Raw genomic sequence first — 27,769 nt, forward strand, 5'->3', positions numbered from 1 at the left:
GGAGAAGGGAAGTGAGAGGAGGGAGAGAAAAACAATTAGGGAATAAGAAAAGACTTCATGGTGATAACTGACTTGAGACTTGAAGGAAGAAACGAATTTTAAAAGACAGAGAAGAGGAGGAAGTACATTGCAAGCATAAGAGTAGGTTTCCATTCTGAAATTTCTATTTGTTAAACAGAAATAAAATAAAATATTTCTGTCTTCTCTTAGTCATCTTTTGTGTGTTTTTTTTTTTAATCTATTCCAAATAGTAGGCCTATGCCTTCTTTGATTTTCCTTTGGGCTCTAATATAGCTTCAAAACAAAACAACTTTCTATTGTCATTATTCCTTGCTAGCCTTACTTTAGTTGTGTACTATTCTCATGTGTTTGTATTCATCATATTTATTATATTCTGAATCATATCAGTTTATGTAAATATTTATTCCTTCCACTTTCCCCCCTGGACTCCTTATAATCCTCAACATTAGATTGTAAACTCCTTGAAAGTAAGAATTATCCCCTTTCTCTTCCTTTTATCCTCAGGGTCTAGCTCAGTGCCTTGTAGATATTTAATGAATGTTTGTCATTGAAATTGATTTCTATATTAACCATTGTATATAACTGATCTGATGTAAACTGTTCAATTTCCCTGCCTTTCATCTTTCCTGAAGTTTTCTGCTTTTTCCCCCAAGGCAGACATCTGTTTAAAACCAAACAATAAATATTTTGTTCTCATGGCAGGTGTTCCCCTACAGGGCTCCTTCTTGCTTGGCAATTTAGAGGGTATCCCCTGTGGTCTACCCTAGTAGAATCCATGTTTAGGCCAAAATCAATAAAAAGTAAAGACTTGATGGTGTCCGATTTGCTCAGCTTCATGTTTCCTAAATGTCCTAGTTATAACAAAACTGGGTATGTAAGAAAAGCTGACTCATATTTCCTGCAAGTCAGCACAGATATCCATTCAAACTGTTTGAACCTTTGGACATTTCCAGAAAAAAAGGCCAAAGTGTTGAAATAATTTATGAGCATTTGTTTTATTTTCTGAGAACCATATAAGAACGTCTGTTGTAAGATTTCAGACAAATCAAAAAATTAGCGATGAAACCCACCTCTATAATGACATTTTTCATCTTGATAAAATGTTAACAATCTTTACTTGGTTAAAAATTAAAATATATTACCTTTAGAAATAGATATATCATAGATCTTACTGTAACTACATTGTACAATGTTATGTATAAAAATGATTTTTCCTTTTAAAGATAATTGAAAGTTTGAGATATTTAACCTACAAAGAGATATCAAGGCAAAATAACTAACTTGAAAATCAGAATGTGTTAAAGTTATAATCTTTATGTTTTTTGAGTATATGAACTAGAACTGTATCAAAATGTGGCAACTGATATAATCAGAGACAGAAACAGAAGGATCTCAGATGTAATGCACCTATATTTTCATTACAATCTATACTGTTATTTACATCTGAAGTTTGGTTTAGTTAGTTGCCAGATTTTGGATGTTGTAATTATTATATTCTCTTTAATATTCCTTATTTCTAAAGGTTATTCAGTGGATCTACCTTTTTAAAAATTAAAAAATTGATCAACAGGCATTGTATCAGGTGCTGGAGATACCAGTACAGAGAACTAAACAATTTCTACTCACAAAAAACTTACATTTCTTAATGTAATTATTTAAATAAATAAACAATGTTTCCTACCCCCCTTCTACCTCCCTTGCCATTGGAAAACAAAACAAACAATAAAAAACAAACAACAAAAAAAGCCCTTGTAACAAATATGAAGTTAAGCAAAAAAAAAAAAAAATCCATTATTTTATAAAGCTAGAAAAAAATAGCAAAAAGAAGAAAAGGTCAAGAATACTAAAGTAAGTAATAAAAAAGTGAAGGAAGAGCTTATCATAACAGATTTCAAATTGTATAATAAAATGAAAATCATCAAAACAATTTGGTACTAGATAAGAGATAGGTCTGTGGAATAGATTGGGTACTTAATACACAGTAGTAAATGACTATGATAAAGTCAAAGAACCAAAGATTTTAGAACAAGAACTCACTATGTGACAAAAATTGCTAGGAAAAGGTAAAACAGTATGATTGACTCTAGATATAGACTAACATCTTACATGACATGCCAAGATAAAGTCAATATGGGAATATGGTCAAATAAGCAAATTAGGAGAACAAAGAATAGTTTATCTGTCATATCTATGGAGGTTGGAAGAATTTATGATCAAACAAGAGCTAGAGAGGCCTATGAGATATAAAATAGATAATTTTGATTATATTAAAATTTTCAAAAGTTTTTGCAGAAACAAAACCAATGCAACCAAGATTGGAAAGAAAGTAGAAAACTAGGGAAATTTTTTTAAAAAATGAATATCTCTGATAAAGGTCTCATTTCTCAAATACATAAAGAACTGAGACAAATTTATGAAAAATGTAAGTCATAACTCTGAGATACCACTACACACCTGTCAGACTGGCTAGAATGACAGGGAAAGATAATGCGGAATATTGGAGGGGATGTGGGAAAACAGGGACATTAATACATTGTTGGTGGAATCGTGAATACATCCAACCATTCTGGAGAGCAATTTGGAACTATGCTCAAAAAGTTATCAAACTGTGCTTATCCTTTGATCCAGCAGTGTTACTACTGGGTTTATATCCCGAAGAGATCTTAAAGAAGGGAAAAGGACCCACATGTGCAAGAATGTTTGTGGCAGCCCTGTTTGTAGTGGCCAGAAACTGGAAACTGAGTAGATGCCCATCAGTTGGAGAATGGCTGAATAAATTGTGGTATATGAATATTATGGAATATTATTGTTTGGTAAGAAATGACCAACAGGATGATTTCAGAAAGGCCTGGAGTGACTTACACGAACTGATGCTAAGTGAAATGAGCAGAGCCAGGAGATCATTATATACTTCAACAACAACACTATATGATGATCAATTCTGATGGACGTGGCCATCTTCAGCAATGAGATGAACCAAATCAGTTCCAATGGAGCAGTAATGAACTGAACCAGCTACACTCAGTGAAAGAACTCTGGGAGATGACTAAGAACCATTACATTGAATTCCCAATCCCTATATTTTTGCCTACCTGCATTTTTGGTTTCCTTCACAGGCTAATAGTACACTATTTCAAAGTCTGATTCTTTTTGTACAGTAAAATAACCATATGGACACGTATATTTATTTTGTATTTAATTTGTACTTTAATATATTTAACATGTATTGGTCATCCTGCCATCTGGGGGAGGGGGTGGGAGGAAGGAGGGGAAAAATTGGAACAAAAGATTTGGCAATTGCCAATGCTGTAAAATTACCCATGCATATAACTTGTAAATAAAAAGCTATTAATTTTTTTTAATGTAAGTCATTCTCCAATGGATAAACAATCAAAGAATATAAACAAACATTTTTCAAATGAAGAAGTAAAAGCTATTTATAGTTCCATAAAAATGCTCCCAATAATTTTTTATCAGAAAAATACAAATTAAAACAATTCTGAGGTACCACCTCATACCTATCAAATTAACAAATATAACAGAAAAGAAAAAAATGACAAATGTTGGAAGGAAAATGGGAAAATTGAGATACTAATGCACTGCTGATAAAATTGTAAATCAATCCAACCATTCTGGAGAACAATTTGGAATTATTCACAAAGGACTACAAAACTGTGCATACACTTTGATCCAGCAATACCCATTACTAGGTTTGTATCTCAAATCAATTTGTAAAAAGGTGCAGGGGAAAGGTTCTATTTGCACAAAAATATCTTGTAGTGGCTAAGAACTGAAGTTGAAGATATGCCTACCAATTAAGGAATAGTTGAACAAGTTATGGTAGATGATCATAACAGAATACTATTGTGCTATAAGAAATGACAAGCAGGATGATTTCAGATAGACCTGGAAAGACTTACATCAACTGGTACAAAAGTGAAGTGAGCAGAACCAGAACAATGCACACTGTATACAGTAATAGGAATACAACAAGATGATCAACTGTGAATAATTTAGCTCTTCTTAGCAATATAGTGATCCAAGAAAATTCCAAAGGATTAATGATGAAAAAAAAAATGAAGGAGTATGAATGCAGACCAAAGTTTACTATTTTTCACTCTGTGTGTGTGTGTGTGTGTGTGTGTGTGTAGGGGGGAATGGGTATATATGTATGTATTTGGTCTGTGTGTGTGGTTTTTTTTTTTTACAACATGAGTAATATGAAAACATTTTGCATGATTGTACAATTATAACCTATATTAATATATTTACTATATCAGGGAGAGGGAAGGAAAGAGAGAAGGATAGAATTTGGAACTCAATTTTTAAAAAATGAATGTTCAAACTTGTTTTTACATGTAATTGGGAAAAAATAAAATACTATTTAAAAAATTATTACTTCTGCCATATCCAAAATAATGTCTCATTTTGCATCCTGAAATTATCACTTCTATGGAGATAGGTAGCATTCATCATCACTGGTTCTCTCAAATCATCTTTTATTATTTCATTGATTAGTGTTCTTAAGTTTTTCCAAGTTGTTTATTTATTTTTATTGTTAGTATATAAATTGTTCTCTTGATCTTATTCACTTTATTCTATATCAGTTCATCTTCTCTAGTTTTTCTGACCCTGAACCGTTCATCATTTTTTACAGTACAATTCATATGTCATTTTATTCTTATGTTATCATTTATTTAGTCATTTCCTAATTGATGAACACCCCTTTATATCAAGTTCTCTGCTACTACAAAATGAGTGGATGTATTTTTATATATCTGAATTCCTTTCATGTCTTTGATCTTCTTGGAATTTAAGCCTAGTAGTGATATTACTGTGTTGAAGGAATACATAATTTAGTGGATTTGGAGTACATATTTCCTCCAACATTGATTTTCTTCCCTTTTTGTTAATTTTGCTGATTTAATGTTAGATAGAAACTTGGAGTTGCTTTAATTCACATTTTTCTTATCAGTGATTTGGAGCATTTTTTTCCCCATGCTATTGCTAGCCTAGATTCCTTTTTTTTTTTTTTTTTTTCTTTTGAAGGCAATTGAGGTGCTAAATGACTTGCCCAGGGTCTGAGTAAGTGTCTTAAGCTGCATTTGAACTCAGGTTTTCCTGACTCCAGGACCTGTGCTCTATCCATTGTATCATCTGTTTGCCCCTAGATTATTTCTTTAGAGAACTGCTTGTTCAAATCTTTTGATTATTTATCAAGTGCAGAATAGCTTTTATTCTTACACACATTAACCAGTTCCCTACATATCTTGGAAATGAAACCCTTGTTAAAAAAAAATTAACAAAGATTTTTTTCCTAGTTCTTTTCTTTCTAATTCTAATTAACTACATTGATTTTGTTTGTGCAGAATCATTTACATTTTATGTAATCAAAATGGTTCGTTTTAATTTCTGTGATCCTCTCTATCCCTTGTTTGGTCATCAACTTTTGCCCTACTCATAGATCATAAAAGTAATGTGTTTCTTGGTCCTATGTATTTATGATGTGATCTTTTATGTCTAGATCAAGTATCCACTCAGAACTTCTGACTTGTCTTTTTAAAGATATTTGAGACAGCACAGTTGAGCATAAAGAGTGCTGAACTTAGAATCAAAGAACTTGTATTTCAAATTCCAGCTGTACCATTTACTGCCTTTGTGGGTTTGGTAAACCACTTAATGTTTCTGGGACTCGGTTTCCTAATCAGAAAAATAAAAAAGAATAGATGATTTCTAAGGTCCCTTTCATCTCTTGATCTTAAGATGCCATGTCATATTTTATTTTTTTTAAACTTATAACATCTGAAATTGAGCTCTTATTTAAAATGCTTACAATTTTAGCCTATGGAATTAAATATACAGAAATTTCAATGTAACATTATTCATTAAATTTGATTAAGCTGGGCCTGATTTGGTTCCTAACAAGAAGTTTTGTTACTAAAGTACCAAAAGAAAAAAAGCCAAAAACTTCAGTAGAAAATAATCTGATTTATAAGGTAGTTCTTCTGGCATAGAGACCAAGGTTAGCTGTATAGCAAAATTCTGGAATATTACTCACAAACATGAGAAATTTCTAGTATAATAATTAAGGTGCTTAGATTTAGCAGATGGAAAAGATTAAGCTTTACACATCTTGGCTTTTTTTGTACTACAAAATGAGCGAATGAATTAAAAAGTATTAAGTACAGTGTATCATGTACTATTTTTTTTCTTGGAGAAATGAAATAATTATGTTTTAAAATAAAATGTAAGAATATTCATACTGGTCCTGATAGAAGGAAGCTTGTTAGTTGAACTGGAATTTTAACGACCCATTTTTTCTTTTTTTCTGGGGGCCAATATATTTTTAATTAATGGTTTTTGTTATTTTTATGTCATTTTTTGAGTGTTCAATCCTCCCTTATAACCAAATAGGTAAAACCAACCAATGAAGCCTATACTATATCTGACAGTATATGTGACACGGCTGCAGACTTTCCCCTCTTTTCTAAAGGAAGGAATTTTTGTTTCATTCTCTGAGCTTTGGGATAAAGATTGTTCTCTACAATTAATCTGAACTTAGCTACTTTTTAGAGTTGTTTTAATTTACATTATTATAATCATTATGTATATCATTCCCTTAGTTCAGCATTTTTGCTTGGAATCACTTTATCTTTCCTTAATTTCTCTGAATTTCTTATCTGTATCATTTCTTATAGTACAATAATCTTTTACATTCACACAAGTTGTTCAGTTATTCCCCATTTGATTGGTACCAACTTTATTCACTTTATTTTTAGTTTTATGCTACCACATAGAATGTTATATTTGATATATAAGGGAGTCTCTGTGTCTCTGTCTCTGTCTCTGTCTCTCTCTTTGTGTCTCTGTCTCTGTGTCTCTGTCTCTTTGTCTCTCTCTGTCTGTCTCTGTCTCTCTCTGTCTCTCTGTATGTGTGTGTGTGTGTCTCTCTGTCTCTGTCTCTCTCTGTGTCTCTGTCTCTCTGTGTCTCTGTCTCTGTCTCTGTCTCTCTCTCTCTCTCTCTCTCTTTCTCTCTCTCTCTCTCTCTCTCTCTCACACACACACACGCACACACACACACACACACACACACACACACACTCACAAAACCCCCTTAAGATATATAACCAAACTTACCATTGTATTTATTGTATGAAATTTGGGTCTCAAATCCATTAATGAGCACATTTTTTTTCCACTGTCAAATCATATCAATTTGTTTCACTAGAGATCAAAGTTCCCAGTCAAAAGCCTCATTTGTTCTTCAGTTCTCTTCCTTTAATCCACTTTGGATATCATCAAATTTTAAGAATTATTAAAATACAATATAATACAATGAATATTTTAAACTGTCAGACTGGGTCTCTTCCAATTTAGATTGGCTTTATGAAGGAGCCAATTTGTTATTCATAAAGAAAGTTAAAGCTCAGAGTAAAATTAAGAAACTTTTTAGATTTTTGCATTGTCATTTAAGCACTGGGTTGATGACAATCTCTATTCCTATTACATATGATTTCACTATTCTAAAATCTATTTATGATAGGAAACACATTAAGTATAGATTGTGCTTTCCCTATTGTCAGCAAAGAATTCATTCCTTAAATAATGAGCAGCAGCTAAACGCCAAAGTATTGAATGTGAGTGGAGAAAATGGTACTTAAAGAAATAATAGCTTATGGTTTCTTAACCTGGAACTCCATGAATGTGCTTATAATTTTTTAATAGTTTAAAATAATTCATTTCTTTTTAAATTCTATGTATTTTCTTTTATGCTTTAAATTTTTTTATTTTAAGAAGGGGTTCATAGGCTTTATCGGATTGCCAAAAGGGACCATGAAACACAAAAAAAGGTTAAGAAAGTTTGGCATAAATGTCTTTGATTTATGGGTCTACTTTAGGCCAATCAAAAATGATAATTTCTAGCTTGTTTCAAGAACTAATGAGAGACTTGATAAATGCTTTTAACTGCCAAAATTAAAAGCATTTTACAAGCACTTAGCAGCTTTGTAAAACATTGCTCTGGTGTTATTTTCTATTTGGAAACTTTTTGCTATTTAAAAATATATTGAATTCTACTGCAGAGCTCATGATAACCATTTGCGAAACAACACACACATACACACACAAACTATAAAAACAATTGCAATATATTATTGCAGCTACTTCTATTGCAGGATAAGGAGTACACAGCTTTATGTAGTACTAAATAAACCTTCCAAATTCATTCAATAAATTTTAATAATTGGTGATTTCAATACAAAGATGAGCACAGGAAAGAATATAAGATATATGATAGAAACTATGTTTTGGGGGGTGGCATAGTGGATAGAGTATCAGCCCTGAAGTCAGGAGGACTAGAATTCAAATCTGATCTAGACACTTAATATTTCTTAGCTGTGTGACTGCTGGGCAAGTCACTTAACCCTAATTGCCTCAGCAAAAACAAAAACAGGAATAAGAAAAAAGCAATCATAAAGTTGTAGACTACAATAGTCTCATTCTAATATACCTAAAATCCCTTTTTTTTTAATTGAGAAAAGTTGAGAGGCATTGGATATGGTGAACCCCATAAACAACAAAACATGATAAAAGTGAAATTGTTTGTACTTTAATGGAAAACATATGGTTCCCAATGTGAATCATTTCCAAACCAGCTATTTGTATTAAAACACAAATTTGTTAGTACAAAGATCTAAATCAAAAGCAAATTAGAAGAAATGACAAAAATGAGAAGGTAATATGGTGTGAAGTTAAGCAACTTAAGTTACTGATGTTGAAAGGAAAAGAAAAAAAGAGTGGATGTCAACATAAGCTATTATCACAGTACTTGGGACATATTGAGTGTCCAATACATGCTTGTTGGTTTCCTAAGGTAGCTTAATGTTGGAATTAATGGGAGCCACCTGACAGTGGCTGGTGGGGATCCAACCCAGACCTACAGAATGGATCTCCTCTTGTGAGAGGATGATACAAGCTAACTGAGAGGCAGTTGCTGTTCTCTGACCTCTCTCCTCTTCCCTCTGCCTCTAATTTATCTTGTTCCTAGTCTGCAACATCTATGTCATCAAAGCCTGCCCTACAACTGCTTCAGATGTTATGATCCACAGCTGTGGAGGCTCTCGGAGAATTGACCTGTCCCTTAACAATTTCCCATTTTTTTGTTTTTTGTTGTTATTTTCCCCCCAGAACATGGTCCATACATTGAGGAATGCAAGCAGCATTATCATCTCTAGATGGTTGTAGCAGGTATTGATCTTATCATGGAGGCAAACTTTCAGAGAAGTCTATAGTCAGAACAGGCATTTAAGTCTCTCATCAGTTTCGTGGCTCGGCCTTTTGATGTATTGACCCATTTGATTACCCCAACTAAAAAAGTCTTATGGAAAGTTCCTTTCCTTCCCTGCAGGTTACCGAAGGAACTCTAGAAGGATCCTTCTCACGAACAGCTTTGATTCTTCTTGTAATTCTTGTACTTCTTATATCCCATGGTTAGGAGCCATATGTTGGAATACATGGGAGCTGTTGGATGCCCAGGAGCCACCTGACAGTGGCAGCTGGAGATCCAACCCAGACCTGCAGAATGGATCTCCTTGTGTGAGAGGATAATACTGTTCTCTGACCTCTCTCCTCTTCCCTCTGGCTCCAATTTATCTCATTCCCAGTCTGTAACACCTGCGTCAGCAAAGGCTGCCTTGCAACTCCTTCAGATGTTATGATCCACAGCTGTGGAGGTTCTCGGAGAATTGACCTGTCCCTTAACAGCTTAATATAAATTAATTTCTGCAACAACAATGAAAAAGCCTAGAAACATTTTCATTGAAAAAAATACTAAGTCTCTTTACCAAGGATGAACAACTGGAATGGACAGATCAAAAATGCAAAAGATACTAAAGATTTTTATATCAATTTTTTTCTACATTAATTTTCTACATCAATTAACCATCAAATTTGCGTTCTAAAGTCCTTGATGAGCCACACAAGGAAGTTGGAAAAGTTCTAAAGAAAACAAAGCTAGAAAAGGCAGCTGAACTAGAATAGGGAGTTTATGCTTAAGGTTATGTAATTTTGAGGATATTGAGATCTAAATTTCCAAGCTATTCAAAGAAAGGATGCCAAAGACTTGAAGATGACCAAAAGAATGTTAGAAATTACTGATCTATGTGTTTATTTTCCCATTTCTATGAAATATGAAAAAAATCTCTCATGTGGTGTGTGTGTGTATGTGTGTGTGTGTGTGTGTGTGTGTGTGTGCGTGCACTCATTGAGGAAATTTTTGATAAAAGTATGAAAAGTATGAGATAGGAATGTGTGGAAAGATGATATTCCATAGTGGGACCACATTTTTTTACATTCATATAATTGACTAAAATATGTAGAAAATTAGATATCTCAGTACACTTGCTTACAAAAAAGTATTTGGTTTAGAGCAAAACAGCACTTTTACTTTACTCTTTAACAAAGTGTCTCTCATGAACGTGCCACTTATACAAGATGCCTTCACAACTATAGCAATAAACCTAATTTCTTTCAATGACTCTTGATATCAGGCAAGATGTAAGCCAAGGAGAAATATTGTCATAAAATATATTTACTTTTGTCTTGGATAAAGTTCAATGTAGAATCTAAATGTAAGGGAATCTCCTATTAAATAGTCCTATAGATGATCCTTTTTGTGAATGATGTATTTATTGCATCAAGTCCTGAGCTTTGCAGTCTCTTAAGTGAGACCCATATTCCTCAAAAGAGCAAGAAAAATCTAGTGGATAAATGATGAAGTTAATTCTGATTAAGACATACATTTGTAGGGGTAGTCCCAATAATTAGTTCATAAACACACATATTTGTGTGTGATAGCTATCTATTTTGAATAGACCCCAAACACAGATAATGAGTTAGTTTAAGAGTATAACAAGATAGATAAGAGTTATATTGAATCTGGGAAATGGAATGTTTTATTAAACCAAAGCTGTTTTCTGAAACAAAGACCTATTTTTTCTTGGAATATCACAGTCTCTGAAGGAATATCATAGTTGAACAATCACTAAAAAGAACAATGGGTAGGTTCATGCTAAGCACAAATAGGCTGTTAACACTACAAGAGAAAACGCACATAAGGAAAATGATGAAAGGATCATAGGAGAAATGTATGATAAAATGACCAGATAGTGAGAACAAGGAACAAACAATGGACAACTTGAATGATCCAATTATATTCTGGCAATGTCAAGAGAACTAAAAGAAAACTCCTGGCATGGATGTAGGAACCTAAGGTGAATGCTACAAGGGTAGTATAGCATTCGAGAAGATATTTACTTGAAATGAGTATCCAGTATAATTTCACAAATCCATTAAAATACCCAAGTAGAAAATTCCATTCTGTAAAGTATGTAAATTTCTATTTATTGTAACTGTTACTACAATTGTTACTATAATTCCCAATTGCACTGTGCAGATTTAGAAGGAAGCACAGGGTGACAGCTTGGTTTACATTTTACTTGATATCAACCAAAGAGTCATTGAAAGAAATTACCTCTGTTAATATCTCTAATGGCATCTAAGATGACTGACATATTCATGAGAGCTTGTTAAAGAGTAAAATAAAAGTGATGTTTTGCTCTATTAAATCAAATGCTTTTTATAAGCAAACATACGGAGATATCTTATTTTCTACATGTATAACTATAACTCTATTTTGATATGTCACTCGAGTTCTCAAAAATAATGGCTATGGAGCGCTGATAATTTGCCTCTGAAAAGACCTCTAATACACTTTGACAACAGTAAATATGCTTTCTGAGAACCTACCTAAGGTGAAAGAGGATCATCATCATTAGGCTGTTCATTTGGTAATTAATTCTTTGGCCATGGCAACTCATGAAATTCTGCAATGGATTTTTTAAAAAAATTCTTTACACTACTAAGTGTAAACATAGTGAACTGAGTGAATTTAGCTGACAATTGAGTGAACTTAGCTGAGTGTTATTTTTGTTACTAGTCAATATTTTGAACATCCAAATTGCTCTTTAAAAAGGAGTGACTGACCCCCTTGGGTATAGTAACTGGTGTGGCTACAAACTGAAGGATGAATTATCTCTGTCCTTGGAGAAAGACTTCAGGTGCCTGTCACTTGTCTTTAGCTATGCTTCCACACATGGACAAAAAGTTGTCAGCAAATATCCACTTTTATGACAAAAGGCAGATCAGAAGCCGGGGGGATTAATTATTTGTTTGTTTGTTTTAATTTTGATGTTTGACCTTACTTGTGGGATCTGCTTCAAGAAAGAATTTGTCAGAACTGAATTTGTTCAGGTTGATATGATTGAAGAGCTCTGGGAAGGGATTTCAGAACCATACTGAGAGTGAGAGGCATGGATATCCCCATCCACTTCCCTCTTCTTTCCATCGTAGCGGAGAAATAAGCCAGAATTAATTAGCCAGCATAAACTCCAAATTAAAACAATAACCAAAACAAAACCCCCTCCAAAACTCTCGTGCTATTAATGGTTTTTTTTTTTTTTTTTTTAAACCCCAGTGTAGTTTCTAGAGAAAGTCCCTGGATTCCCCATTCTGCAAGGTTGTTTATACTGGTCTCGAAACCCTCGTGGGGACTGAGTGCCCCAAGGGGATTCCCAATTGCACCTGAGCAGATTTAGGGGAGGAAGCGAAGGGTACTGGCTGGAGAGCCGTCCCTAGACAGCCTCGGGATTGGTCGTGCCCCATTAGGGACTTGCCTCGGGCCACTTCTCAGAGCTAGGAGGCAAATGAGATCAGCATGCTAGCCCAAGGTAGATGCAAGTGTGAAAGATTAGGATGTGGAGTGAGGAGCCAAGATTATCTCATCCAGATTCCTCAACTCTCACAGATAGGGCAGCCTCTCCCGCGCTCTTACTGTCAGGCGGGCTATGTCTAGGTTTCCCAAACAACCAAAGCCGTGATGAGGGTTGGGCAGTTTCTGCCCCGCCCCATTTCCCTCCTGCTGTGATAAGGTGGGTTTTGGGACCCGGTGGATCCCCCTACCTCTTGGCCTCTCCCCCACCTCCCCCCGCCCCTGCCCACTCGTCAGGAGACGCCGGTTGGTCGCTCGCCCGCCGGAATGGTGACGTCACTGTCAAGATGGCGACGGCCGCGGCGGCCTCGATGGGAGGAGGAGGCGGAGGCGGAGGCGGAGGCAGCGGCGGCCGCGAGGGGAGGGGGAGTCCCGCCTGACTGAGGTAGCAGGCCACGGGCTGGCGGGTTGGGGTTCCGCGGAGGGCGGAGCACTGTGCTCGGGATGATCTAAGCTAGCCAGAAGCCGCCGCCGCCGCCGCTTTGGCTTTGGCTCCTCGTGCCCAGCTGCCGGGGAGGTGGGGACCCCGGCTCTGCTGCCTCGGTGACTGGCCCTGTAGCTGCGGAGCCCCAAGCGGTAAGTGCTTGGGTAGTGGGGTGGCAGAGCGGTGACATGTGGAGCTGTCACTGCCGGGGACGACTCCTTGTGCGTGGTGTGTGTGTGTGTGTGTGTGTACGCGCGCTCGCGCCCTCGGGGGTCAGCGAGTGGGAGAGGGCGGGGGCGGCAGGGAGGGCTGCTAGCCTCTAACCCCCTGAAGGGTCTGGGGAGTCGGGCTTTGTGGGCCACTTCTTCAGACCCGGTGAGCGCAGAGACACTTTGCGCTTCCTCGTAGCCAGGCCGCCCAGCTCTCCCTCCTCGGGACAGGTTTGGTGGCTGCCACTCGGTCCCTTGGCTCCGCTAGTAATCGGGGAAGACGGTGCCGGGGGTTGGGGGCGGGGGGCGCCGCTCGAGGCTGTTTGTTTCCTCCCTGTAGTCGGGGCAGGTGGGGGCGGGGGGAGAGGGAGTTGAGAGACAGAGGTGGGGGAGGGGGAAGGAGAAGGAGCGGGGAAGGCTCCCAATCTGGGTTCCTGACATCCCCGTTACGTAAGGCTGAGGTGGCTCCCGGGGATCCCACCTGCTCGGCTCGTGTGGAGCCCCACAGACTCCGGAAGAAGTGGCGGGTGAGCCCTCTGCCCTCCCGTCATCCCAGGGCAGTGGGGGCAGTCAAAGAGGGCCTGGGAGATGCTGCTGTCCCTGCTGCTGCGTCCGCCGCTGCAGGGGGTCCAAACCTGCGGAATGGAAGTGGTAGAGCACCGCTGCTGCAGCTACCACCGCCTCCGTTGTTGTTGTTTTTAAATGATCATGCTCCCCTTTCTTAGGCAGCCTCCCTCTCTTTAAAGTTTATTAAGGAAGAATGAAAATTGCTTCGTGATAGCCTTTCATTACCAGTGCTTTTAAACTGGCCGATGTATTTGTAACATTTGTGTGACGACCACGATGTGCTTATAATGAAATTTCGTATCGAAGAAAACTTGGGCCCTTAAAGGTGGGAGTTTTATTTTTAGTTGGAGAACAGTTATTCTTTGGTTCAATCACCAGGATCCGTTGTGTGCTGGAAACTAACAGCCAAGAGAGATGAAAGAATGCTAACTGGCCTGCTAGTCATGAGTGACAGTAGGAAATGAGTACCCACAGTTAGCTCATGTTAATTAAAATATTCTTGTTCGGCTTTTTTTTTTTTTTTTCAAGCTATTAAGTGTATGTACTCTTATTTTTCTTTTAGCAAACAAATAGCAGTAAACAGTGTAGTCCAGATGACACTAAGTATTATTTCTTCTAAAATAATTTTTTAAGTGGATTCTGGGGAGGTCTTAAGTTTTTGCGCTATCATTGTAGATAATGGAGTCTTTACATTTTGTTTCAATGTAATGAAGATCATTAGGGATCCAGTTTTTAATAATTCAAAGTATGAAGAAATCACCAAACATTTGTATCCTCTACCTGTTGGAGAAATTTTATCTTAAATAGAAATGTAGTGTTTTGAACAGCTTATTTTCTTTTTAAATTGTTGTTGGCAATAACATGCTATATAGCAGTATTTTTCTAAATGGCAAGCGAGAGTTGTTTTTTTTTTTATTTTTTATTCTGGCACATTACTTTTTCTGAGTTTTGTTGTTATAGGAAAGTGAATTGAGCAAGAATACAACTAAAGAAGGAGGGGGAAATAAGTATTCACATTCTCATCTGCATTATTTAAAAATTTTTAAAAATTTCTGAAAATTGTAGTCATGTGAAACTTATATTTTCCAAATCCATTAGATGCTGAAGTTTGTTGAGGGAAGATAGACTAGGACAGAGAATATGGTGTTACTTTCTTCCTCCACATGTAGTATTATTTCGGGTAGTTATTGAATTATGTTAGACTCTTGGGTCTATATTAAAAAGTGTAAGAAGTAACAAATTTGGTAAGATTGCATATAAAGAAGAATTAAAAATTAGTCTTCTGAATTTTCAGAAGAATTTCAGAATTTTGTGTGTGTGTGTGTGTGTGTGTTGGACATTGTGTGATGCTAGCAGAACTTTGTTATTACCCATTTGTTTTTGCCAACCATTTCTGTGATATACTATGGGTATTCTTGAATAAGAGAGAACTGGAATACAGTATAACAAAATTCTCTTTCCCAACTTCAATGGTTTTGTTTTATTGTTCCATGGAGATCTTTAAAAGATAAACTAAATGTCCCAAATCATGGTTTCTTGTACCACTATTACAAAGCAGATTTTTCCATTAAAATTTTACAAGGAGTTGCATAGAAATTTTTAATACACTCCTATTACAAGTGTTCTTCGTGTTTCTAATGTCTCTCTTGTCTTTTGAAAGAATATTGGCTATTGTGAATATTAATGATACTTATGAATCAGAAATTCCTATTGCACGTGTTCTAAACTTTGTATCTCATTTACCTAGCATACTAAATATCTACTCTTACTAAATCCTAATTTGGTTTGGTTTGATTTAGTTTGATTTGGTTTTGATGTGGACTTGTGAATTCATCTGTGGAGGAACTTCTAGCATAGTTCCCTCTCTTTACCAGTGCAAAGCAGCTACTCATCAGTAAATTTAGACTCTTAAAACAGTAGCTTGGGCAGTGACTTGCCCAGAATCACACAGCCAGCAGTATCAGAGATGGGCCAAGGTTTCATCTCTCTAGGCACCTAATACATGTTTATTAGTTAAATTAAAAAAATTGTTTAGTGGCTTTAACCCAGGAAGAGCAAGGTTAGAGTCCTATCTCTAATATTTTTGTAGGCTTTGTGATGGTAGGTGAGTTCTTTAACTTCTTAGTACTTTACGACTGTTATTTGCAGAAAAAAAAAATACTGAACTACTTTGATAATGGGAGTTTCCTCACTAAGAAATTCATATACCAGTGAAATCTCAGGTTCAGGTCCTTTCTTTATTAAATTGGATAAGAATGATTTGAATCATAGTATAAGACTAAAAATTCTTAGAAATTTATCTCATAATTCTTTGTAACCAAAGCAGTTTTTAATTGTTGCTTATCTGTGATCTATATGATAATGAACAACTAATAATTAAAGCTACTCTCTGAACTATGACAAGCATTGGTCTCAGGATTGTATTACTGAGCATGATTAGTTCCATTATTCACTTTGCCTAGCACCCACATCCTCATTTTCCCTCACATACTGGACAATTGTATAGAAATGTCTATCACAAGTTTCCTTTCTGTCCTCTAAGGAATTGGGTATCTTTTCCAATACTCGTATTGTGTATACACATCTCCTTTGGATAACACTTGTTCCTTCTGATACATTACCACTAATACATTGTTACTTTTGTCTAGAAAAGGCAGGACCATTTCTTTAGTGCCAAAGGAACTTTAGTAGTTGTAATCATCCAAACCTTTCATTTTTACAGCTGAAGAAAATTGAGGCCCACTGTAAATAACTTGCCCCAAAGTCACACAGCTATTAAAAAACAGAGCCTGCAGTTTATTCCAGGTCCTCTGACTTCAGTTACAGAGTTCTTTCTTTTATGCCTGGCTGACGCTTGTGTCTCTCCATCTCTTTATTCCTTGACTAAAAAGTTGTGCCAGAGACACACCTTTATCAAGGGATGGGAAAACCATAAATTTAAAAGAAAATTAAACTGAAAAAAGAACCAGTACCATTCACTTTTAAGGACCTTAAAAGGGCCTAATGACTTTTATTCAATATCTTCATGTACTTCCTCATCTCTGATAAAACCTTTACCCCTTTCTGAGGTATCAGCTTTCAGCATAAATTTAAAAAAAAAACAAAACATTTTATTCAATCTTTTTTTATGATCCTTTAAATTGAAGCTATTATGACAATGCTATTTTAGACTATTTTTTCATTGCAAATGTATAGTATTCCTGCTCCCTTGTGGGGTCAAATTACTGGTATTAGGCTAGGATGAGAGCCTAACAAACATTTATGTAATTTCTATCTAAAATTCCAAGGTAGCTTTAAGATGAACTTTTGGAATACAGTCTGTCTTTTGGATCCTGTCTATAATCGTAAAACCCATCAATGCTCATGCATTTTATACTTGGCACCAAACTAGTTTTAAAGTGATTGACCTTATCCTCATGAACACTCTTTATCTACTTCTTTTATAAATAAATATATTACAACAGGGAAAGAAGAGTCCAAGCCACTAAGAAAAAAGAAATGGAAAAGATATGAAGGGAGATTTCCTGCTAATGCTACACATCATTTTCTAGTGAAAAGAATGATCAAAATTTAGGCAGGTCAGTTATGGTTATTTCTGACCAATGTGCAGATATATTTTAGATTTATATGGAAGTATATACATATATAATACAGAGACATACTTATTCAGATTTTCTTATAAATATTTGGGCCTCTGGTTCTTATGGTTTTAAACCATAAACTTTACACTAAGAACTATTACTGTTGAAATTTTTTTAAAAAAGCATTTAAGATCTGTCTTATCTCCCTCATCCCCTCTTCAGCAAGTAAGAAAAACAAAGCCTTAGGTCACAAATATGTATATTCAAACCAAACAAATTTCTGAATTGATCATGTCCAAAATTGCCATGTATTGATCTGTACTCTGAGGTGAATAAGCTATTTCATCATGAGTTTCCTAGAATCCTGATTGGTCATTGTAATGGTAAGAGTTTTTTTTTTTTTTTAAGTCTTTCAGAATTGGTTATGAGCCTTGTTTTTGTAAGATCCTTTTACAAAATTATTAACTTATAAAACTCAAGCAATAGGAAATTCTACCTGGCTTTCAGCTCATAATCACCTGCAGTTCATTTCATAGGCCTTACATGACCCAAGATCTGGAGGTTCCCTAATCCTGTTTTAGATCCCCTTTAATATGGTCCTTTGAATTTGAGACTGTCACTATCAGGAGCACATCATTGTCCTAGATATTGGAGTTCACAGTCTCAATGTCATCCCTTCCCTTCTTCCCCCTTCCCTCCCCCCCGCCCCCAGGCATTTGGGGTTAAGTGACTTGCCCAGGGTCACACAACTAGGAAATGTTAAGTGTCTGAAGTCAAATTTGAACTCAGGTCCTTCTGACTTCAGGACTGGTGCTCTATCCACTGCACTAACCCCTCACTGTCATCCTTGACTCCTCCCTTACATTCTACATATCTTCAATCCATTTCTGAATCTTGTCTTTTCTGCTTATAGAACATTCTAATATTTTTCTCATAGCCATTGCCTTAGTTCAGGCCTTCTTTACTTTTTTCCTGGATTAGCCCTCCAACTGGAGTCTCTGCCTGCCTCAAGATGGTCCTCATAACATTCCATCTACTCAATAGCCAATATAATCTTTCTAAAGTGTAGATGGGTTTGCCTATAAACTTCAGTGACTCCATATTACTACTTTAGGATCAAATATAACTTCCTCTGGCATTTAAAGTTCTTTTTAATCTGGCTTACTCTCAATTTTATAGTCTCTTTACATTGCTGCTCCATGCCATTATGATCCAGCAACACTGACCTATTTGTAGTTTCTTGAACAAGACTCTGTCTCCTAATCCCTGGCTGTCTCCCACCCATGGGATACTTTGATTTTTCATCTGCTCTTGATTTCCCTGGCTTTAAGATTCTTCCCAAATTACAATTTCTGTAGAGGGTTTTTCCTAATACCCCTAGCTGCTGTCTTTCACCTAATTGTCACCTACCTAATCTGTATATATATTTTATATACCTAGTTATTTCCATGTTATATCCCCTTAAAATGTAAGTTCCTTGAAGACGGGAATTATTTTTGCCCCTCTTTGTATCTTCAGTACTTGGCACAGTGCCTGATACATAGTAAATAAGTAGATTTCAGGATAGTTGTTTCAAACATTTATTTCACCATATCCCAAGACAGTGAGGAAACCTGTCAGTGTTCTGGAAATTTGTTGCCTTTGTATATGATAATTCAATATTTCTTATGTTTATGAATGCTGAAATGTTCTGACATCATAAAAGAAATATTTTTATAATAACATTGAGCTTAAACTCAGACTTCTAAACCCTGCTCCCTTCCCCCCATTAAAAACAAAAAACTAAAAACTAACACCTGAGTATCCACAGGATTTTTCAAGCTTCTATTCAGGTCTGATGCCAAATTTAATGATTTTAAGACAAAAGGCTGCCTGGGGTTGAGTAGTAAGGACCCATGAAGCATTATGTTAAGTACTCATAAAAATGAGTGATAAAAATAAAATAATTTCTACAGTATTGTACTTCTGAGTAGGCCTCCAGATTTTCTATTTCTCTACCTTCTCATCAGCAGCCTAACCACCCTAGAGATTTCTCTTATGTTGGGATTGCTATAAGAATTGTTAAGTTTCTAACTCAAATGATCATTTCATGAGATATCCAGTCTTGCTTATTTTACTCCTGACTTCATTGACTCTCTGGGCTTCTTATTTCCTGCGGCCTTTTCCTTTTATCTTTACAACTTTCCAACTTCCCTTTATATGTTGTCTTCCACCATTAAAATATAAGCACCTCAAAGGTAGACTGTATGTTGTTGTTGTTTAAATACTTGTATCCTTTGCCCTCAGCACAGTGCTCAGCATGTATCCCTTACAGTACCTCATCTATTACTTTGTCTATCCTTGGAGAATGATTTGGGTTTTAAGCAAATTTATTATAAAAATTCCCTAAACCTTAAAATAAACCACTTTATATTGATGTCAAAAGCCAGACTGGGATTTTAATAATTTATGTATCAACGATGGAGGTGTTCATCATTTGGGGAAATAGCTAAATTAATTGTGGTGGAATATGTAATGGAATATTATTGTACTGTAGCAAAGGATATGTGTGATAAAGACAAAAAAGCCTTGAGAGATCTATATGAATTGATGTAAAGTGAGGTAAGCAGAGGCAAGAAAATAGTATATGTAGAAACTAAATGCAAAGAATGTTGATGTTCCAAAAAATAAAAAGTAATTGTAACAAAATTATAAAGGTCAAATATTGAATGAAGAAATATGAGAAGATACTCTCAACCAACACTTTTGTAGAGGTAAGAGGTCTACAGGTGACATTAATTGCCTGTATTTTTGGACTTTTTCAATTTATCAGTCAGTTGTACTGACTTCTTTTCTCTCTCTAAAAATACTTATTTGTCCAGGGTGATGGCTTTCTGGGATGGGGAAGAGGCAGGATAGATGGGATTTTATGGTGCTTTAAAAAACAGAAAATATCAATAAAAGCCTTATTTTAAAAAATTTAAAACAGCACTACAATTCTGTTATAATTAGGAAAAATATACTAAATATCTTTTGTGCAGGGCCCTATAAGAAATGTTGTGATTTTGTAGGTACTTTCCCTACCAGTGAGGATCATAACTCTTCCATGCAGTTGACAATTATTTAAGGGCTAAAGGTTTATTCTGTGTGTATGTGTGTGTGTGTGTATGAAATCTCATTTGATCCCTCATAACAACTCTGTGACATAAACATTATAAATATTATCCTCATTTTACGAAAAAGGAAACTGGGTGACTTGTACAGGGTGAGGATTTTTGCTATAACTCCCAAAATTTATCACTTACTGCCAACCTGTAGATTAGACGCCTCTAGCTAGACTGACACACAGTTGATCATAAGCCTGAACTTGAAGTTTTTCTTTCTTAGTAGAACCTGACAGAGTTTTTGTTCATTGCTCTGGTATGCCCTTTGAGAATTCATAGTAATTCATAGTATTCATGCCTTGAGAATCAAAGCAGGATTTTAGAGTGTGCAGAGATTTAAGAAGTAAAAGACACAGTTTTTGTCTTTGAAGAACTTACAATTAAATGTCATAAGCATGGTAGACAGCAAGACCTTAGAGATAGTCTTCAAACTCTTTACAAAGAAGACAATGAAGGGAGGTCTTGAAATGTGAAATGATTTATTTGAAGTCACACAAATAGCAAGTAGCAGATTTAGGATTTTAATCTAGCTGTTTTGACCCTTTAGTATTTAGTATTCCTACATGGATTTTCTTAATCTAATTGGGGAAATAAAATGTACACTTAGGAATGACAAAGTCACATCTGCAATAATCGATATCTTTGATAATTTAAACTTAGTTTATAATGCTGTGACTATTCGTGATACCAGAGTGACCAAACAGGATTAATCTGGAAAGGTTTTAAAGAGGAAGTGAAGCTGGGTATCCCCAAAATACCTGCCTTGAGGGAAACTCAGATTAATGGGTTTCTTGAGTTTGGGAATTCTGAGCTATAGTAAGATTAAAGTAAATTGGATAACTACTAACTTCAAGCACAAATATTGTAATTCCCTCAGTGAGCTTCTGCATCATTTGATATTAGGGTTTGGGTCCTGATATCATTTGCATTTTTAATGTAGGGGATATAGAGATAACTAGGCTCTAAAAAATTTTAGGTATTTGGGGAGGACTTGGCTTTGGAGTAAGAGGAAGGAAGGGAAAAGGTATGTATCTCAAAATGATTGTAATATAAAAATCATTAATAAAAGACTAAGTGGGGTAGTTTCTTATTTCTGTGTGTATTTTTGTGTTAAATTCAATCCATTTATCACACAAAAAATATCTTGGTATAAAGTTGCCCAAAGTCTTCTGATTTTTATGTTATTAATTTTTATTTTTATAAATTTTTGTTACATAATTGAACATGATACTTATTCACATTTTTCTCTTGCCCAAGAATAGAGAACAGATGGCTAACTATGTTTATATGTCATTATCCTGACGTTTGTGAGAAAAAAATTGAGTTCTCAAATATCCCTGAGTGTAATTGATATTTCTTGGTGTTTAGCCAGAATGATATTGCTTCATTTGGTTGAAAGTTGACATCTTTATGGTTTTGAGCAAGATCCATGGTTACCTCAACACTTTTTAAGTACATATTTAGTAATATAGTTTAGTAAAGCATTAAGGTCTTTCAGAATGCCATGATAAGAAAACAAAACAAAATGTGATAAAATATTTTTTATTTTTATGCTCACAATATTAGTATTAACTCATCATGATAATATGGGCTCTGCTATCCAAATGTGAATCAATGAAAGAAGAAACTTTAGATCCTTACTATGTACCTGAAGTTTATAGTCTATTGGAGATGACCATACAAGTACAGGAATTGATGTCCAGAGAGGGACATGAGTTGAGAAAGTTACAAGATAGTGATTGGAGCCATAGATGATAGATTGATCTGAAGGAAAAAGAAAGAGAAGGAAATAAGTTTTTGGTTGTAAAGGAGATGACAGTGGAGTCCCAAGGGAAGTGAAGGCTTTCTTGAAATAATATAATGGTTAGAGAGAGACAGTTAACAGGTAAGAGGAAGAAGGTGAATTAAGGATAGAATAAACCTCTCCTCCCCCAAAAGATAGAAAGAAAAAGGAAGAAAGAAAAGAAGATCACTGAAGCATTTCTTTAAAGTACAGAAGAAAACAAGAGACCTAAAAGAATCATGGGAAAGCCAAGGATAGCTTTGAAAATTACATATTGAATTTATTACATATTTCATAAAAAAAGCAAGTTGCATATAAACTTTTTGCAGTTTCATGTACAATCCATGTTTTTTGCTACATTTGTATAGGAAAATGTTCATTTGAAAAAGGCCTTTGAGGTCTTTTTAATGATAATAACTCTTGAATTATATAAATTCTTTAGTCTTAGCAACTTGGCTTTAGCCATAAATTAGATTTATCTGTATAAATCTTTCTGTTAAATTTGTAGATTTTTTTTCTGCTCAATTTTTTAAATATTCAACATTCCCAATTTTAAAGATATAAAATTGTAGTCAGTTTTAATGACTAATTTAGAAGAGATAAATTCATAGAAGAAATATTTTAGTTTTTATATCTGGATGCTATAAATTTTTAGCCATTCTTCCTGTTCTATAAAGCTGTAATTACTACTAAAAATTAGAATGAGAGGGGTTTTGTGGGTTTTCTTATGAATTATATCTCAAGAGTTATTTTAGCTAGTAGATAGAACATGAATTGGAGAAGGGCAAAGACTAGAAGCAAGAGCAATTAAGATTTTATTACAATGCTTTCTTTACCTTCCCCAGTTAAAATTGTCCCCTCAGTTCCTTTAAGACAAACTTAGATACCTCTTCTATAAAGTCTTTATTGATCTTCAAAACTTGCAATTCTCCCAGAAGTCTCTTCTTTGATCTTTCCTATTCATTCTTCATATACTATATTGATTTTTGTGTAAATTTTTTGTGAATGTGTCATACCAGTGTAGGAGGCAATTAGATGGTTCAGTAAATAGAGTCAGGAAGACCTGAGTTCAAATTTTGCTTTAGACACTTACTAGCAATGTGACAAGGTTTAATCTTTGTTTGCCTTAATCCACTGGAGAAGGAAATGGCAAACCACTCCAATACCTTTGTCACAAAAAATCCCATGGACAATATGTTTCTGGGATTTTGAAGAGTTAGATGCAATTGAACAACAACAACTTGCCACTATTCAAGAATACAAGTTTTTGTGGACAAAGACAATACCTTTTCATCTTTGTATCTTCTCTGTCAACCTTAATAAATGCCTAATAAACTAAAGCATTTTCCTTTTCAGGGATACCTATAACAACGTTGTACTATCTATCTTTCCTTCAGTACTTCCTTTTTTATTCTGCACTTAAAAAAATGTTTAAGGCTTTTTAAATGTCTTTCACTACTAACGAACTTTCTTCTCTTTTTCAAATAGAAACCCTCACTTATTACAAATACATATAGAGAAGAAAAACAGATCAAAATGTTGGCCATATCAGAGGATACATAATATTCTGTGCCTCTGTCTTCATTTCTTTGTCAAGTAGGATGAGGTATATTTCATCCTAAGTCTTTTGAAGACTTTGACAAAGATTCATCTTCACACATTATTATTGAACTCATCATATAAATTGTTCTCCTTTTTTCACTCTATATTGTTCATACAAGAAGTTTTTACATATTTCTCTCAGATATTCATCATTTTTCTTAGTATAATTAAATTTCCTTATATTCTGATTCCATATTTTGTTCAGCCATAACCCAATTAATTGGTACCTATTTTGTTTCTAGATCTTCGTTACAACAAAAGATGCTACTTGAAATATTATTGTTTATACAGGTCCTTTCCCTCTACCCTTGAACTCCTTGGGTTCATGTCTAATAATGGTAGCATAGTTTATTGAGTTTGGGGACATAATATTAATAGTTGAACCCAATTAATAATTCTTTGAACAGTCCATGAGTGTGCATGTCTTCCTACAACATCTCTAACACTTATTATTTTCCTCTTTTGTCATTTTTGCCAAGTTGGTGATGTGGGATAGAACAACAGACTTTGTTTTCATTTGTCTTTGTGATTAGTTTTTTCACGTGGTAGTTTACTTTTCTTTTTCTCTCTCTCTCTCTCTCTCCCCTCATTTTTCTTCTTCTCTTTCTTCTCTTCTGCTTTTCTTTCTTTCTTTCTCTTCTTCTTCTTCTTCTTCTTCTTCTTCTTCCTTTTTCTTCTTTTCTTCCTTTTTCTTCTTTTCTTCCTTCTCCTTTTTTGTTTATTTTCTTTGTCCATTTTTGGGAATGGATCATAAATTTAGAATTGTAAGGATCCTTAGAGGCTATTGAGTTCAATTTCCTCTTCTTATTCTCAAGTTTGTATAAAAAAGAAATTTGTTGTGAAAAATTTTATCCAATTATTTTGATTATTATTCTGTTTATTTTGGTCATGCAAAAGCTTTTCAATTTTATTTGATCAAGCTGGTCTATTTCATGATTATCTCTGTTCTTTAAGAATTCTCTCCTAAGCTAGACTGTGAAAGATATCTCTAACTTGTACTCTAATGTTTTAATATGACCTTTTACATTTAAATAATTACTCATTTTGAATTTATTGTGCAATATGACATGAGATGTTTGTCTAAGCCTACTTTTCCATATTGCTTTCTACTTCTCCTAGCACTTTTTGTCAGATAGAATCTCCTCACTGAAATAATTGGTGTCCTTTTCTGTAGCAAAGAAATTCAAGGGAGAGTGACACCTAAAAGGAGATCTTAAGGATTCCTTTCACAAAGGGAAAAATGACCTTTAAGCAAATAGACACTTCAGTTTACCAGGGGAATTCTATGAACCCAGTCTCCTCGGAGACCTTGTGTGTTCAATACAAGAGTGTGCCCCCAGTTGGGGTGAAGTTTTCTGTAATAGTTGTACTTAACTATCTACTTACTGTAGTAAAACTATTTTTAAAAGCTTATTTATTCTGTCTGACAATCAGTTGAGAGCCCATTGTGTTGGAGTTAAAAGTAATATAACTAGAAATTCTCAACCTCAGCACTTCAGGTTTACACCCCTAATACTTGGATCCTAGGAGGTTCTGGCCCCTCATCCTACCAGTACAAGTGGGAGGTAGGTCTTGTTTCATTCTTCTTTCAAGTTTGTTTCACTTATCAACTTCTCTGTTTTTTTTCACCAATAACAATTTTTTTTTCATGATTCCTGTTTTCTGCTATAATTTGAAATCTGGAACTTCTAGATCCTTTCCTTCCTAATTTTTTCATTGTTTCCCTTAGAATTTTGTTTTTGAAATGAATACCAAATTGTTTTTATGTTACTGATTTATGATATAATTTGAAATTGATATTGCCAATCCTACTTCTTTCTTTTTTCATTATTTCTTTGCACTTCTTGATCTTTTGTTATTATTTTGTTTATAATTATAAAATAACATCTTGGTAGCTTGATTGGCATGGCACTAATCTTGTTTATTTAGGAAGCATATTTGCATGGCTCAAACTTAGCAATTAATATCTCCAATTATCTTAACTCTTTAAAAAGTATTTTGTAGTTCTATTTATAGAAGACCTAAGTGTATCTTAGTAGGTAGACTTCAGATATTTTATATGATTTTATAGTTATTTTGGTTGGAATTTCTTTTTCTATCTTTTGCTGCCAAGTTTCATAAGCAATATAATTCAGCTCTTTATTTTGTTGGAGCTAAGAAAGAATGAAAAAACAAATTAGAAAACTAGATTCAAGATCTCTTTTCAAATTCTGATAGCTAAAGTTCTTTGGCCTTCAAATGTCTATTTGTGTTTAAAAGAATGATCAAAACATGACTGTGAAATCATTAGAAAGATTTGGAATTCTTCTGCTTACCACTAAGAAATTTATATTTCTTTGAGTGAATATTTGATTGCTTGAAGTAAGTATTACATCTGTGCCCATAATAATATTCATAACATATGCTTTAGGGTTCACAAAGTGCCTTACAAATACTACCTCGCAATTATCATGCTGTGTGGAGTAGGAACTTTTATTATCCCCATTTTAGAGATGAGGAAAGTAAGGCCAAAAGAGAATGTGATTTACCAATCACTCATAGATAAATCTGATGTAAGATTCAAGTTCAGGTCTTTCTGACTCCTAAGTCCAACACTCTACTTATTGTGACACCTAGCTGCCTCTTTACTTAAGAGATTATGAACTTTACCCAAATAATTCACTTTATTACAGAATACAGTAGTCTTTTGACACATTTAAAAATAGGAATTATTTTATGACATTATTTATTTAATTTTTATTTTATATTTTATTTATAATATATTTATTATTTATTTTAATAAAGCTTTTTATTTTCAAAACATATACGTGGATAATTTTTCAACATTAAATCTTGCAAAGTCTTGTGTTCCAAATTTTCCCCTTCTTCCCCCACTCCCCTAGATGGCAAGTAATCCAATGTATGTTAAACATGTTCAAAAATATGTTAAATCCAATATACAGTATACTTATTCATACAATTATTTTGCTGCATAAGAAAAATATGATATTATTTAAAGGTAACTTTCTGAGATATCTAAGTGGAATAGTGAATAAAAGGTTGGATCTAGAGTCAGGAAGACTTGAGTTCAAATTTCACTTCAGAAAATTACTAACTGTATGACCTGTGATAAGTCATTTAATCTCTGTTTGCCTTGGTTTCCTCAACTGTAAATGGGGACAGTAATAGCACTTTTTCCCAGGGGCATTATGAAGATCACATGAGATAATACTGGTAAAATGCTTAGAAAATTGCCTGGCACAAAGTAGACACTAAATCCTTATTTCTTTTAATTTCATTACATTTCTTACAATAATGGGTCAAAAGAAAACATTTTTAAAAATATTAGTGGATTAGAAATCTATATATAAAATGTGACTATTATATATTTGATTTATATACATGACATATGATTCTATGTTATTATAGATATTATTGTATATTGTGTTCCTTATGGTATGTTATATTATTATATACTTATAAACAATATATTATTGTATCATACAGGAAACGATATAGCACTCATTTCAAAAAAAGAAAATTATAATAATTTGGTAAAGGAATTTATATTTAGTTCATTTATTTGATGGAAAAGGAATGAGAGGAAATGAAAAAGCTATAAATGTATTTAACA

The 27,769-nt window shown here is 34.5% G+C and overlaps 1 protein-coding gene across 6 annotated transcripts in view; it reads left to right on the forward strand.

Annotated features, from left to right (window-relative positions):
• The first annotated feature begins 13,250 nt into the window (after window positions 1–13,250).
• Window positions 13,251–27,769, forward strand: part of DENND4A (DENN domain containing 4A) — a 131,401-nt gene continuing 116,882 nt past the window's right edge. For 4 of the 6 annotated variants that reach the window (XM_051980831.1, XM_051980832.1, XM_051980833.1 and 1 more), the window contains exon 1: window positions 13,252–13,423. The gene's annotated coding sequence lies outside the window, so the exon portion shown is untranslated. Of the gene's footprint in view, window positions 13,424–27,769 lie in introns of all 6 variants that reach the window. The other 2 variants (XM_051980828.1, XM_051980829.1) reach the window with 1 other exon arrangement.

Source organism: Antechinus flavipes, chromosome 2, assembly GCF_016432865.1.
Source record: "Antechinus flavipes isolate AdamAnt ecotype Samford, QLD, Australia chromosome 2, AdamAnt_v2, whole genome shotgun sequence".
Classification (NCBI taxonomy): domain Eukaryota; kingdom Metazoa; phylum Chordata; class Mammalia; order Dasyuromorphia; family Dasyuridae; genus Antechinus; species Antechinus flavipes.